Here is an 11,972-nt window from a genome sequence, read left to right as displayed (position 1 = left end):
TGCATGAACTAATTTTTCAGCATCATTTTGTGACAGGATCTGCCTAATCTTAGAGATATTATGAAAGTGAAAATAAGCTGTCCTTGAAATTTGTTTAATGTATGAATCAAAGGACATATCCTGATCAAACAGAACTCCTAGGTTCCTAACAGTGGTACTAGAGGCTACGCTAATACTACTGAGGGCCGTCATATCGGCAGAGAAAGTCTCTCTAAGGTTCTTAGGTCCAATCACTATAACTTCAGTCTTGTCTGAGTTGAGCAGTAAGAAGTTTCTGGTCATCCAGGTCCTGATGTCCTTGAGGCAGGCTTCTAGTTTACGAAGCTGGTTGGTGTCTTCTGGCTTCATTGCTATGTAGAGCTGAGTATTGTCTGCATAGCAATGAAAGTTCATGGAGTGTTTTCTCATAATACTACCTAGAGGAAGCATATATAATGTAAATAGAATCGGCCCAAGCACTGATCCTTGAGGCACTCCATGGCTAACTTTGGTGTGCATAGAGGACTGATCATGAACATGCACAAACTGAGATCTGTCTGATAAATAGGATCTAAACCAACTTCTCACCTGTGCGCCGACGTGAGTGGCTGCTTAATCCAGTAGCTCCGTCCCTGTCGTACTCGTCGTGATATGTTATTTGTTTGTCTTGGCTCCGTGCCAACTTCTACTTTTATAGTTTTATAGTACACTTTCAGTGTATAACTTTATGTATCCTATGGATAATTTTTCGTGCCTTTGTGGAAATAGCAGTGGAAAACTTTCTTATTCAAGGGAGACGCTGCTCTCACTCAGGTCAGCGGGACAAGCCGGCGTCGTTCATCCGATACCAGAGGAGCTGAGGCGGCGGTACAGAGGCTGTCGAGCTGGGGCTCTGCTAAGGGCTAAGCTAGCGGCTAAGCGATGGAGGTACAAGCCCTCGGTTCCGGTGATAGTTATGGGGAACGTAAACTGTCTAACCAACAAGACAGACGAGCTGGCTGCTCTCGTGAGGAACAACCGGACATTTAGAGAGTGCTGTTTAATGTGCCTCACAGAAACCTGGCTGACTCAAAACACCCCGGACGCTAACGTGGATCTACCAGGTTTCACTACAGTGAGAGCAGACAGAGACACGAAACTCAGCGGAAAACGGAAAGGAGGAGGACTCGCGCTGTTTATTAACAACAGATGGTGCCACCATGGACATGTTACTGTGAAGGAGGCAACGTGCAGCAAAGACATCGAGCTGCTGGCAGTTGGTCTCCGTCCATACTACATGCCCAGAGAGTTCTCTCACGCCATTGTTGTTTGTGTTTACATCCCTCCGCGTGCGCACGCCGAGACCGCGTGTGACGTCATCCACTCTAACATCGCGAGATTACAAACGCTGCACCCGGATGCTTTCATTGCCATCTCAGGGGACTTTAACCATGTTACATTGAACTCCACACTACCGGACTTTCACCAGTTTGTAAGCTGTCCCACCAGGAAGAACAGGACAATAGACCTCCTGTATGCAAACGTGAAGGACGCCTACACTGCCACCCCCCTACCACCTCTGGGTAAGTCCGACCACAACCTGGTCCTACTCAAGCCACAGTACAAGACTAAGATCCAGAGACAACCGGTAACTACACGCACCTTCAGAAAGTGGTCTCCTGAGGCAGAGGAGGCGCTCAGAGACTGTTTTGAGACCACTGACTGGAGTGCCCTGCAAAAGACTCATGGTGATGACATTGAGGGGGTCACACACTGCACAACTGACTACATGAACTTCTGTATGGACGTTGTGGTTCCCACTAAAACTGTGCGCTGCTTCCCGAACAACAAGCTCTGGATCACCAGCGATGTCAAGGAGATCCTTAACAGGAAGAAAAGGGCATTCAAGGAGGGAGACCAGGCAGAGCTGAAGCGTGTGCAGGGGGAACTCAAGGTCAGACTCCGAGAGGCAAAGGAGGATTACAGAAGAAAGGTAGAACAGAAGCTGCAGCAGAACAACATGAGGGAGGTCTGGGAGGGCATGAAAACCATCACAGGCTGCAAGAAGAAAAACAACAACGCAGAAGACGGGGACCCTGAGAGAGCAAACCAGCTCAACTTGTTTTTTAACAGGTTCGACAGCCCCGTTGCTGCAGCCAGTGCCTGTCCCCCCAGCATCCCTCTACACACCCCCTCCCCCCCTCTCACTCCCCCCAACACCTCCACCAGGACAGACACAACCTCCAGTGACAATCCATCCCCCATCCCCCCTCCCCCCCATACCAGGCAAAGGTGGGCGTGGACGATGCCATCCTCTATCTTCTACACAGGGCTTACTCTCATCTGGACAAAGGGAGCAGCGTGATGAGAATCATGTTCTTTGATTTCTCAAGCGCTTTCGACACCATCCATCCCCTCCTACTGAGAGACAAGCTGAGCGAGATGAGAGTGGACTCGTACCTGGTGAGGTGGATCACGGACTACCTCACAGAGAGACCACAGTACGTCAGACTGAAGGACTGCACATCAGACACGGTGGTCAGCAGCACCGGTGCACCACAGGGGACTGTGCTCTCCCCTGTCCTGTTCACCCTGTACACCTCTGACTTCCAGTATAACTCTGAGCTCTGCTACATGCAGAAATACTCGGACGACACTGCGATAGTTGCCTGTGTCAGGGATGGACAGGAGGAGGAGTACAGGAGCCTGATCGAGGACTTTGTGACGTGGTGCAGTGACAACCATCTGCCGCTAAACACCTCCAAGACCAAGGAGATGGTGGTGGACTTCCGAAGGAACAAACCACATCTAGAACCTGTTTCCATCAGGGGGGTCGACGTGGAGGTGGTCAGGACCTACGGGTATCTGGGGCTGCAGCTGGATGACAAGCTGGACTGGTCGCCTAACATGGACACTACCTGCAGGAAGGGACAGAGTTGTCTGTACTTCCTGAGAAGGCTGGGGTCCTTCAACATCTGCAAAAAGCTGCTGCAGATGTTCTACCAGTCTGTGGTGTCCAGCGTCCTCTTCTACGTAGTGGTGTGCTGGGGAGGAAGCTGCAAGAAGAGGGACGCAGCACGCCTGGACAGACTGGTGAGGAGGGCCGGCTCTGTGGTGGGTACAGAATTGGACTCACTGGTGACAGTGGTAGAGAGGAGGTCTCTGGACAAAATGCTCTCCATCATGGACAACACACACCACCCTCTGCACAGCACCCTCACCGGCCAGAGGAGCATGTTCAGTGACAGACTGCTGTCACAGTCGTGCTCCACGGACAGACTCAAGAACTCTTTCGTCCCCCTGGCCATAAGGCTGTACAACACTTCACTGTCACGGCAGGGAAGAACCAGACGGTGAACCCTGGACTCTTTTTTCTTTTTTTCACTTTTTCTTCTCACTCCTCATCTGCACCGCTGACCTCAGAGTCAGCCTCCAGTTGGACACTTTAATGCATATTGATAGTCACCTTACTGATAGTCACCTTACTGAGCACAGGTCACCTTAATGGTAATCACTCTAATCATCTGGTTCCATCCTACTGTATCTGTAATGGTTGACATGATCACCCTAACTAGGTCAAGTTTCACTCAATTGTCTTCAACACTTAATGCTAATCTGCTCCTCAATAGTTGGGTACTTAAATGGCAGTCACCCTAACCACCCCTGGTTTCACCTCATTGTTTTAGGACACTCAATGCTAATCACTGCATTGACTGTTTAACGACTGTTTAACGACTGTACTCACACCTCGGGCATAAGCTCAAAGACCTCTGTACATACACATGTAACCAGTTTCTTTCTTCTTGTTTGGGGGATTATTGTATAGAGAGGGGAGGGGGACAGCGGGTGTGTATTGTAACCAATGTCTTGTGTCCTGCCTGTCTGTATACTGCTACTGGATGCCCTGAATTTCCCTCGGAATCAATTAAGTATCCATCCATCCATCCATCCATCCATCCATCCATCCATCCATCCATCCATCCATCCATCCATCTTAAAGCAGTCCCTGTAACTCCAAGCAATTGTTCTAGTCTCTGTAACAGAATCTGATGGTCCATTGTGTCAAAAGCAGCACTGAGATCTAACAGGACAAGAACAGATAGAAGTCCCCTGTCTGAGGCTAACAGAAGATCATTTGTTACTCTAACTAGTGCAGTCTCAGTGCTATGGTAAGCTCTAAATCCCGACTGGAACTCCTCAAACAAGCTGTTGTTGTGGAGAAAATCACACAACTGATTAGCTACCACTTTCTCTAAGATCTTGGAGATAAAAGGAAGGTTAGATATAGGTCTATAGTTAGCTAAAGTTCCTGAATCAAGAGTAGGCTTTTTAAGGAGCGGTTTTTATTACAGCTACTTTAAATGACTGGGGTACATAACCTGCCACTAAAGATATATTGATCATATCTAGTATGGAGCTGCTAACTAGGGGAAAGACTTCCTTAAACAGCTTGGTTGGGATTGGATCTAAAAGACAGGTTGACGGTTTAGACGCAGAAATAATCGAATTTAGTTCTGAGAGGTTAATTGGAAAAAAAACAGTCGAGGTTAGTATCACAATTTGGAACCGTTTCTGCTGTATCCAAAATATAGGAGGAATCTGCACTAAGTAAAGGTAGTAGGTTGCTAATTTTGTCTCTAATGTTTAAAATTTTATCATTAAAAAAGCTCATGAAATCATTACTGCTAAGGACTAGAGGAATAGATGGCTCAAATGAACTATGACTCTCTGTCAGCCTGGTGTTACGGCTGTATGTTCCCTGTGCTGTTTTGTTCCCTTTCTATTTTTCTCCTGCACAGGTGTGGCCACTGATTGTCCAACGAGGCTCACCTGGATTCAGTGCTTAAAAGGCTTGTGCTGGCTTCAGCAGGCAGAAGACTTTTGGGGATGGGACTGCTGTGGGTGTCTGTCAGGGATTGTTTGTTGTGTTTTGTCACATTAGTCTAAGTTGATCATTGTTATCATTTAGTTTGTATAATTGTAATAAATCCCTTTATTTGACTTGGTTAGTGTTAGTGTGTTTTAATGGGTCAATTTGTGGATTCTTGTTAGCCCCATAGGGCTGCCTGATGGTGGGGCGTAACAATTGGGGGCTCGTCCGGGAAATTGATAACGTCCATGAGGTGAAGTTGCTACTTGGAAACAAGTATGCAACATTATTGTAGTGGGTCTACAGGTTGGCCATTTTGTGTGGTGGTGCTGCAGTCCACGTTTTGGTGAGGTCACTTATGTGTTACTGTTCTGTGTGCTTTAATGTGGTAACTTTGGTGTGTGGCATTATAGGTGGTAACTGCACTCCACATTCGTTTGGGCCATTTTGAAGTTGCTACTTGGAAACAAGTATGCAACATTATTGTAGTGGGTCTACAGGGGGGCCATTTTGTGTGGTGGTGTTGCAGTCAATATTTTGTCATGTGTTACTTTTCGTGTTTGGTTTCACCTCATGGTGGTAGCTAATTTGCACGTGGGAGTGGCACCCACTGATTGGCTATACCATTGTAGTTGATGCTTAACTTTTTAAACGGTTAAGTGTTTTAGATGGCCCTTTTGTGTTCACTGTGTTTCACTATCGACCCGTGTTAACACTTCCGTCCGTAGTAGTCCCATGTTTCTTCTTTGTGACATAATTGCACATATTTTGTGAATTCTGTTTTTGAGCTGTGCAATTGATTGCTGAATAGCTTTAGTATGTAACACCCATTTTATAATTTTAATGTGTAAATTTATTTGCACAATGCACTGTAATTCAATGAATAAATGTTTAAGATTGATGGTATTTTAAATGGTTTTAATAACCAATTATTTATTCATTGTTTTAAGGGTGGGGGTGTTACGGCTGTATGTTCCCTGTGCTGTTTTGTTCCCTTTCTATTTTTCTCCTGCACAGGTGTGGCCACTGATTGTCCAACGAGGCTCACCTGGATTCAGTGCTTAAAAGGCTTGTGCTGGCTTCAGCAGGCAGAAGACTTTTGGGGATGGGACTGCTGTGGGTGTCTGTCAGGGATTGTTTGTTGTGTTTTGTCACATTAGTCTAAGTTGATCATTGTTATCATTTAGTTTGTATAATTGTAATAAATCCCTTTATTTGACTTGGTTAGTGTTAGTGTGTTTTAATGGGTCAATTTGTGGATTCTTGTTAGCCCCATAGGGCCGCCTGATGGTGGGGCGTAACACTGGCTACAGTGCTGAAGAGGTATCTAGGATTGTTTTTATTTTCTTCAATAAGAGACGAGTAATAGGCAGTGCGGGCCTGCTGTAGAGCTTTCATATATCTATTTTGACTATCTTGCCAAATTAAACGAGATTCAAACGTTTTGGTGGAGTGCCAAATTCTTTCAAATTTACGTGACGTTTGTTTTAGAGTACAGGTTTCTAAGTTGTACCATGGAGCTGATCTCTGTCGTTTGATTGCCTTCTGTTTTAGGGGGGCGATTGAATCCAGAGTAACTCTGAGTGAATCCACCGCACTATCTACAAACTGATCTAGCTGAGAGGGACTAAAGTGATTATAGGAGTTTTCAACTGGGTTAGAGGATGGTACTGAAACAAAGGCAGCTGAAATAGCTTCCTTAATGATAACAGATGAGATGTGGGTCAAACTGTTAAGTTAAAATACTTGTCACATGATTTAAATTCTGCTGTGATCATTAGTTATTATCACCTTACATGGTGTTCAAGTGCTCATTTTTCTGTGAAGTATGTTTTAAAAAAGTTATTTGAGGTTAAAATACGGGATTTTACGTCATACATGGCGATGATTGACAGCCGTGGATCTTGCGTAGCTCTCTTGGTAAATAACTAGTTACGTCATGAAGTGAAGCCGAGACACCACAAAGCTTTTCTGTTCAGTTTTTTTTTGAGCTGGTAAAAGCTGTTTTTTTCTGCAATAAACTAATCTAACGGACCTGTGGACTCTAAGGGATCTTTGCAGTTTTTTTGGTAAGTAATAAAGTGTGATTTATGTCATTGGTTAAAGTGTGAACTAATGAGCTAACATATTAGCAGTCTGAGCGAGGTTACTTATCAGGCATGATTTATCTTTTTATTTTACTTTTTAACATGAGCAAACCTAATATCTGACATGATATGTTTCTTGATATTGTTATATCATTTTTCGTGATTGGAATTGTATTTAAAACCAAAAAATCATAATTAAAATCAGGTCATAGATGCGGTTCATTAGTCAATGAATACAGTTATGTTTCAGTAAAAAATATATAGGTCTGGGAAGGTATCTAGGACAAATCAAAGCTAAATAATATAAATCTGGCCTGTATCATTACTAATGTGTACATGTTTACAGTCTGTGTGAAGAGTGTGTTACACAGAGAGTAACATGTCACCATGCAGCCTGATATTCATAATACTGTATAATAAGGTAGAATATTTCTCTACACATCAGGATAAAACTAAAGTAAGCTCTGATTTAATATAACGTTTGTCTGATTTAAGAGACTAACAGAAGCATGAACACAAACATCAACAATCAGCAGTGCTGTAATATAATATTAACCGAGCATTATGTTGCATAAACCTGCCAAATATTCAGCTTTGGCTTCCACACACATTACTAATTCAACAGTCAGAAGTTGATCATGTTGTACATTTAATGACGCTCATTGAGAAACGGTGTTACAACTTGACAAAACCTGACACAGACTTGGTTGTTAGGAGGAGACATATAGGCTCAATAAATGAAGGCATAAAGATCATGTTTCTCCCAAAATCATATATCCATGTTTTTTTATTTTGCTTCTATAATGATTAATGAAGATTTTAATAGGTATTTACCTCTTTTCACCAACATTAAATTATACATTAAACTGAGGATTTCCTTTTTCTCATGTTGTCTCTCTCTCTCTCTCTCCCAGCTCATCCTCTCACTCAAAAGCCCGCTGCTGCTGCTCTGTTGGACAGGATGGATTGGAGGACCTGACCACTGCTTCTCTTACCAGGGCGTTTGGTTTATGTCTGATCATATACAGCACTGGACAGCAGTCTGATGCGAAACAGTGGCCCAACCTGAACCACAGAAGACGCAGCTCGCACGTCCTGAGTAATGTTTGACAATTCTTTCAAAAGATGAACGGAAGAAAATGGTAAATGGACTTGAGCTTGTATAGCACTTTTCTAGTAGCAGATCACACCTACCCATTCACACTGATGGCTGGTTATGTGGACCATCCAGTAATTAATTCCATTCACACACATTCATATGCCCCAGACACAGCAGGGGGAGCAATTTGGGGTTAAGTGTCTTGCCCAAGGACACATCGGATACGTTGCTCGCAGGAGCTGGGGATCGAACCCTTGACCTTCCGATTGAGGGACGACGACTCTACCAACTGAGTCACAGCCACCCCATCAAAAAATGAACAAACTATTTTAAGCTAACTTAGCAACAAAAGCTGTGTACAGAAAAGAGAGGCCCTGTTTAATAGCAAAGTTTTTCTTATAAGCCACATTTTCTTTTTATTTTAAGATTAGTCTACTATAACTTTAAAATACTGTGCATTTATTTGCCTCTTTCAAACCTGTATAACCCACAAAAACCTTAAAATACTACCTCCATCTAACTGAACAATCAAGTAAACTTAAAATACCACACTACGTTTTTTAAGCACAATCTGTATTCTTTAAAGTAAATTTAGTGTGACATTTCATGTGATTGAATAAAATATAGATGTAATTGCCTTCTCAGTCGTGTCTGTATCATACCACTCTACGCTCTTTATTTGCATGCTGCCTTTAATACTGACAAGCATTAAATGTTACACACTCAAGTGTTGAAAGACTTTTAAAGCTATTTGTTTCCCAGCTGTCATTACCATAGAAGAACATGAGAAGTTATATTTACAGCTTAAAACAGAAGAGAAAAGGTTCAAATCAATGAATACTTTATTTTTAACACATTGGTTGAACGGTGGTTCAGTTATAAAAGTGAGGAGGTTCCGGGTTTGAATCCCTGTCTGACAGGATTCTCTCTGTGAGTAGTTTGCATGCTCTCTTCCTTCCACAGTCCAGAGAAAAAAGTAAGGGAGACCATCAGGTGAGCTCGCAGGCATACGGTATGAAAGATGTATGAAACATTAATATTTTTTTAATAATTAACCTCATACATCCCAATGGGATACACAACATTTTAGAATACCTGATTACTACACTTACTTCTGGTATTTGTATCAGCCATCTTTCTTCTTCCTTTTGTCTAAAATGAGGATGATAAAAAACAATCAATTACAATAAGATACACAACATCTTAGACAAGGAAAAGAACCAGAGAAAAGGTCCATACAAACAGAAAACTAAGTGAAACAGATTCATTTACCAGCTCCACAGTCATGCACAGAAACGGATATATACTCTCACACATTATTTACATAAATGTTCATGTAAATGTACATAGAACTGAAGTAACGTAGTGATAGCAGATATGACTTAAGTAGATAGATAGATAGATAGATAGATAGATAAGACTGGTTGCAAATGAGGTCAAAATTCCAAGATGAAAGCGCCCATGAGGGCCGGAAAAATCCATCCTCGTGGGGGGGGGGGTTGTTTGGGCAGGCCCTCCTCACCAACAGTCCCAAGGAACCTAAGAGAGCTCAGGAGCTCCCAGAAAAAGGAGAGGTTAGAATATAAAGATAGAGACAAGCAGTAATAAGATATGAAAGCTGGGAGAGAAAGAGGGAGAGAGAGATAAGAGATCCTAGTGCCAGTTCCCCCGGCAGTCTAGGCCTATAGCAGCATAACTATGAGCTGGTCCTAAGCCAGCCCTAACTATAAGATTTATCAAAAAGAAAAGTTTTAAGTCTATTCTTAAAAGTACCTAGTGTGTCTGCCTCCTGGACCCCGACTGGTAGACGATTCCAAAGGACCGGTGCCTGATAACTAAAGGCTCTACCTCCCATAGTACTTTTAAAGACTATAGGCACCACGAGCAGGCCTGCATTCTGGGAACGTAATGTTCTTGTCGGATAGTACGGTACAATTAACTCTTTAAGATAGGATGGTGCCTGACCGTTTAGAGCTTTGTAGGTGAGCAGAAGGATTTTAAATTCTATTCTAGATTTTATAGGGAGCCAATGGAGAGAAGCCAATACAGGAGATTTACCATAGCACCCTGCTAAAATAGAATTACAGTAATCCAACCTGGAGGTAACAAATGCATGAACTATGAATCATGGAAAGAATTTCCACATGATTATTTTTCTTACATTAAACATTTCATTTGGTCCAATTTAAGGTAGTTAGGTTGGTTTAACTTCATTTACTTAAGTCCATTCAACTTATTTGCAAGTGTTGTATCCAACTTAATTTACTAGGGTTGGAGTAACACAGTTCAATAAGGTTGATCCAACTACTGTGAATTAAGTTGCTCCAACTTCAGTTTATTGTGCTGGCCCAACAAAATTGCTTAATGTTAAAAGAAAGACATTTAATCATGTGGAAATTCTTTCCATGATATAATTAAGGCAATTCTAAGTATTACATTTGAGTTTACATTCAAAAAGGATATTTCCACAAAGTCTACATTCTACATGGTCTCAAGTGTGTAAACATATCACAAGACAAAGAGATGTTGTCACAAACTGTATTTAAATTGTAAAGGCAGTACAGTTGCTTAACCCTTACTTGCATTTACAAACTGCTAGTACTGCATGTAATACAAACTGCTAAAAACTGAGTTTAAAACAATATTTCACACTCACAAACAACAAATTAAATGTATCACTTCTGAAATACTGAAAACAAAAATTCAGCACTGGTCCCCCTAACTCAGTGGTCCTCAACTGGTGGATCGAAAAGTGTGTATTAAAAAAAATAATAATAAATTTGGGGGCGCTAGTGGTGCAGCGGCAGCGCTTGCGTCCCATGTAGCGAGGCTGTAGTCCTCATGGGGGCGGCCCAGGTTCACGTCTGGCCTGTGGCTCCTTTCCCGCAAGTCTCTCCCCGCTCTCTCCCTGATTTCTGCCTCTATCCACCTTCCTCTCTCTATTATAATAAAGGCGAAAGGCCAAAAATAAATCTTAAAAAAAAATAAAAATAAAAATAAACATATTTCAGTGCTTGAAATTTGACATGTTCACATTGTCTTTAATGTTTAAAGTTTTAAAGTTTTAAACAAATGACTATTATAAACTAAACCACAGACAACAAAGTATAACAAACAAGGGTGGCACGTGTGTGTGTGTGTGTGTGTGTGTGAGAGAGAGAAAGGAGGGGTAGAGAGAGATCAAGATGGTGGGGTGACCATGGGTGATCACGTGATGGCGGACACTGAACACAGGTCTCCCAACATGGTATATTTTCTAGAGACCAAGTTAAACTCTGTCTCTACCTGATATATGTCTCTGCAGCATCTGAAAGGCTCCAAGATCTCTGTGTCTGAAACTCACGCAAACCACGGGAATAGTTTACTTCATCACCAGAAGCCAGTGGCCGAATTCATATTAAGCAGCGTTTACACTGGTCTTTCTGATCATGAATTCTATAACTCTGTTATGACGCTAGAGTTCACAGAGAAACACACACAGGATGCAGTGGCCCAAATAAAGAAGACAAAAGAGGTTTAACTCCCCTAAAACCTAAGACGTAGTGGTCAAATACCAAGCAAATATTATCACAGTTTCACAATAATAACTCAGTTATTAAACACACTCTCTAAAGCTAACTGCCCAGACCTATAACTAAGCCTGACTTGTAAACCGTTTGTCTGCAGTTGATGAGAGGAAGAAGGTACGTTGCTGGAGTTGTCTCCGTGCAGTTGAATGGTGATGGCAGCGGGCCCCAGAGGGCGAGCAAGGCCTGGTTGTCCTAAATGAAGCGAGTTGATTTCCGTGGATGTAATGTCTTTGCAGGACAAAACAAGACGTAATCTTTATAAGCTCTCTCAATACCGTTTCAATTCGGCAGAAATAAGATGCTCTTCATCAAGATGCGTTGAAGTGGATTATGTTAGCTCGGAATTCAGAACAATGGTCTGCTGCTAAGCCTCAGGTTACCTGCACGCC

The sequence above is a fragment of the Symphodus melops genome (assembly GCF_947650265.1).
Source record: "Symphodus melops genome assembly, chromosome: 16".
Lineage (NCBI taxonomy): Eukaryota > Metazoa > Chordata > Actinopteri > Labriformes > Labridae > Symphodus > Symphodus melops.
The sequence above is the reverse complement of the archived record's forward strand: the minus strand, read 5'-3'. Positions refer to the sequence as shown.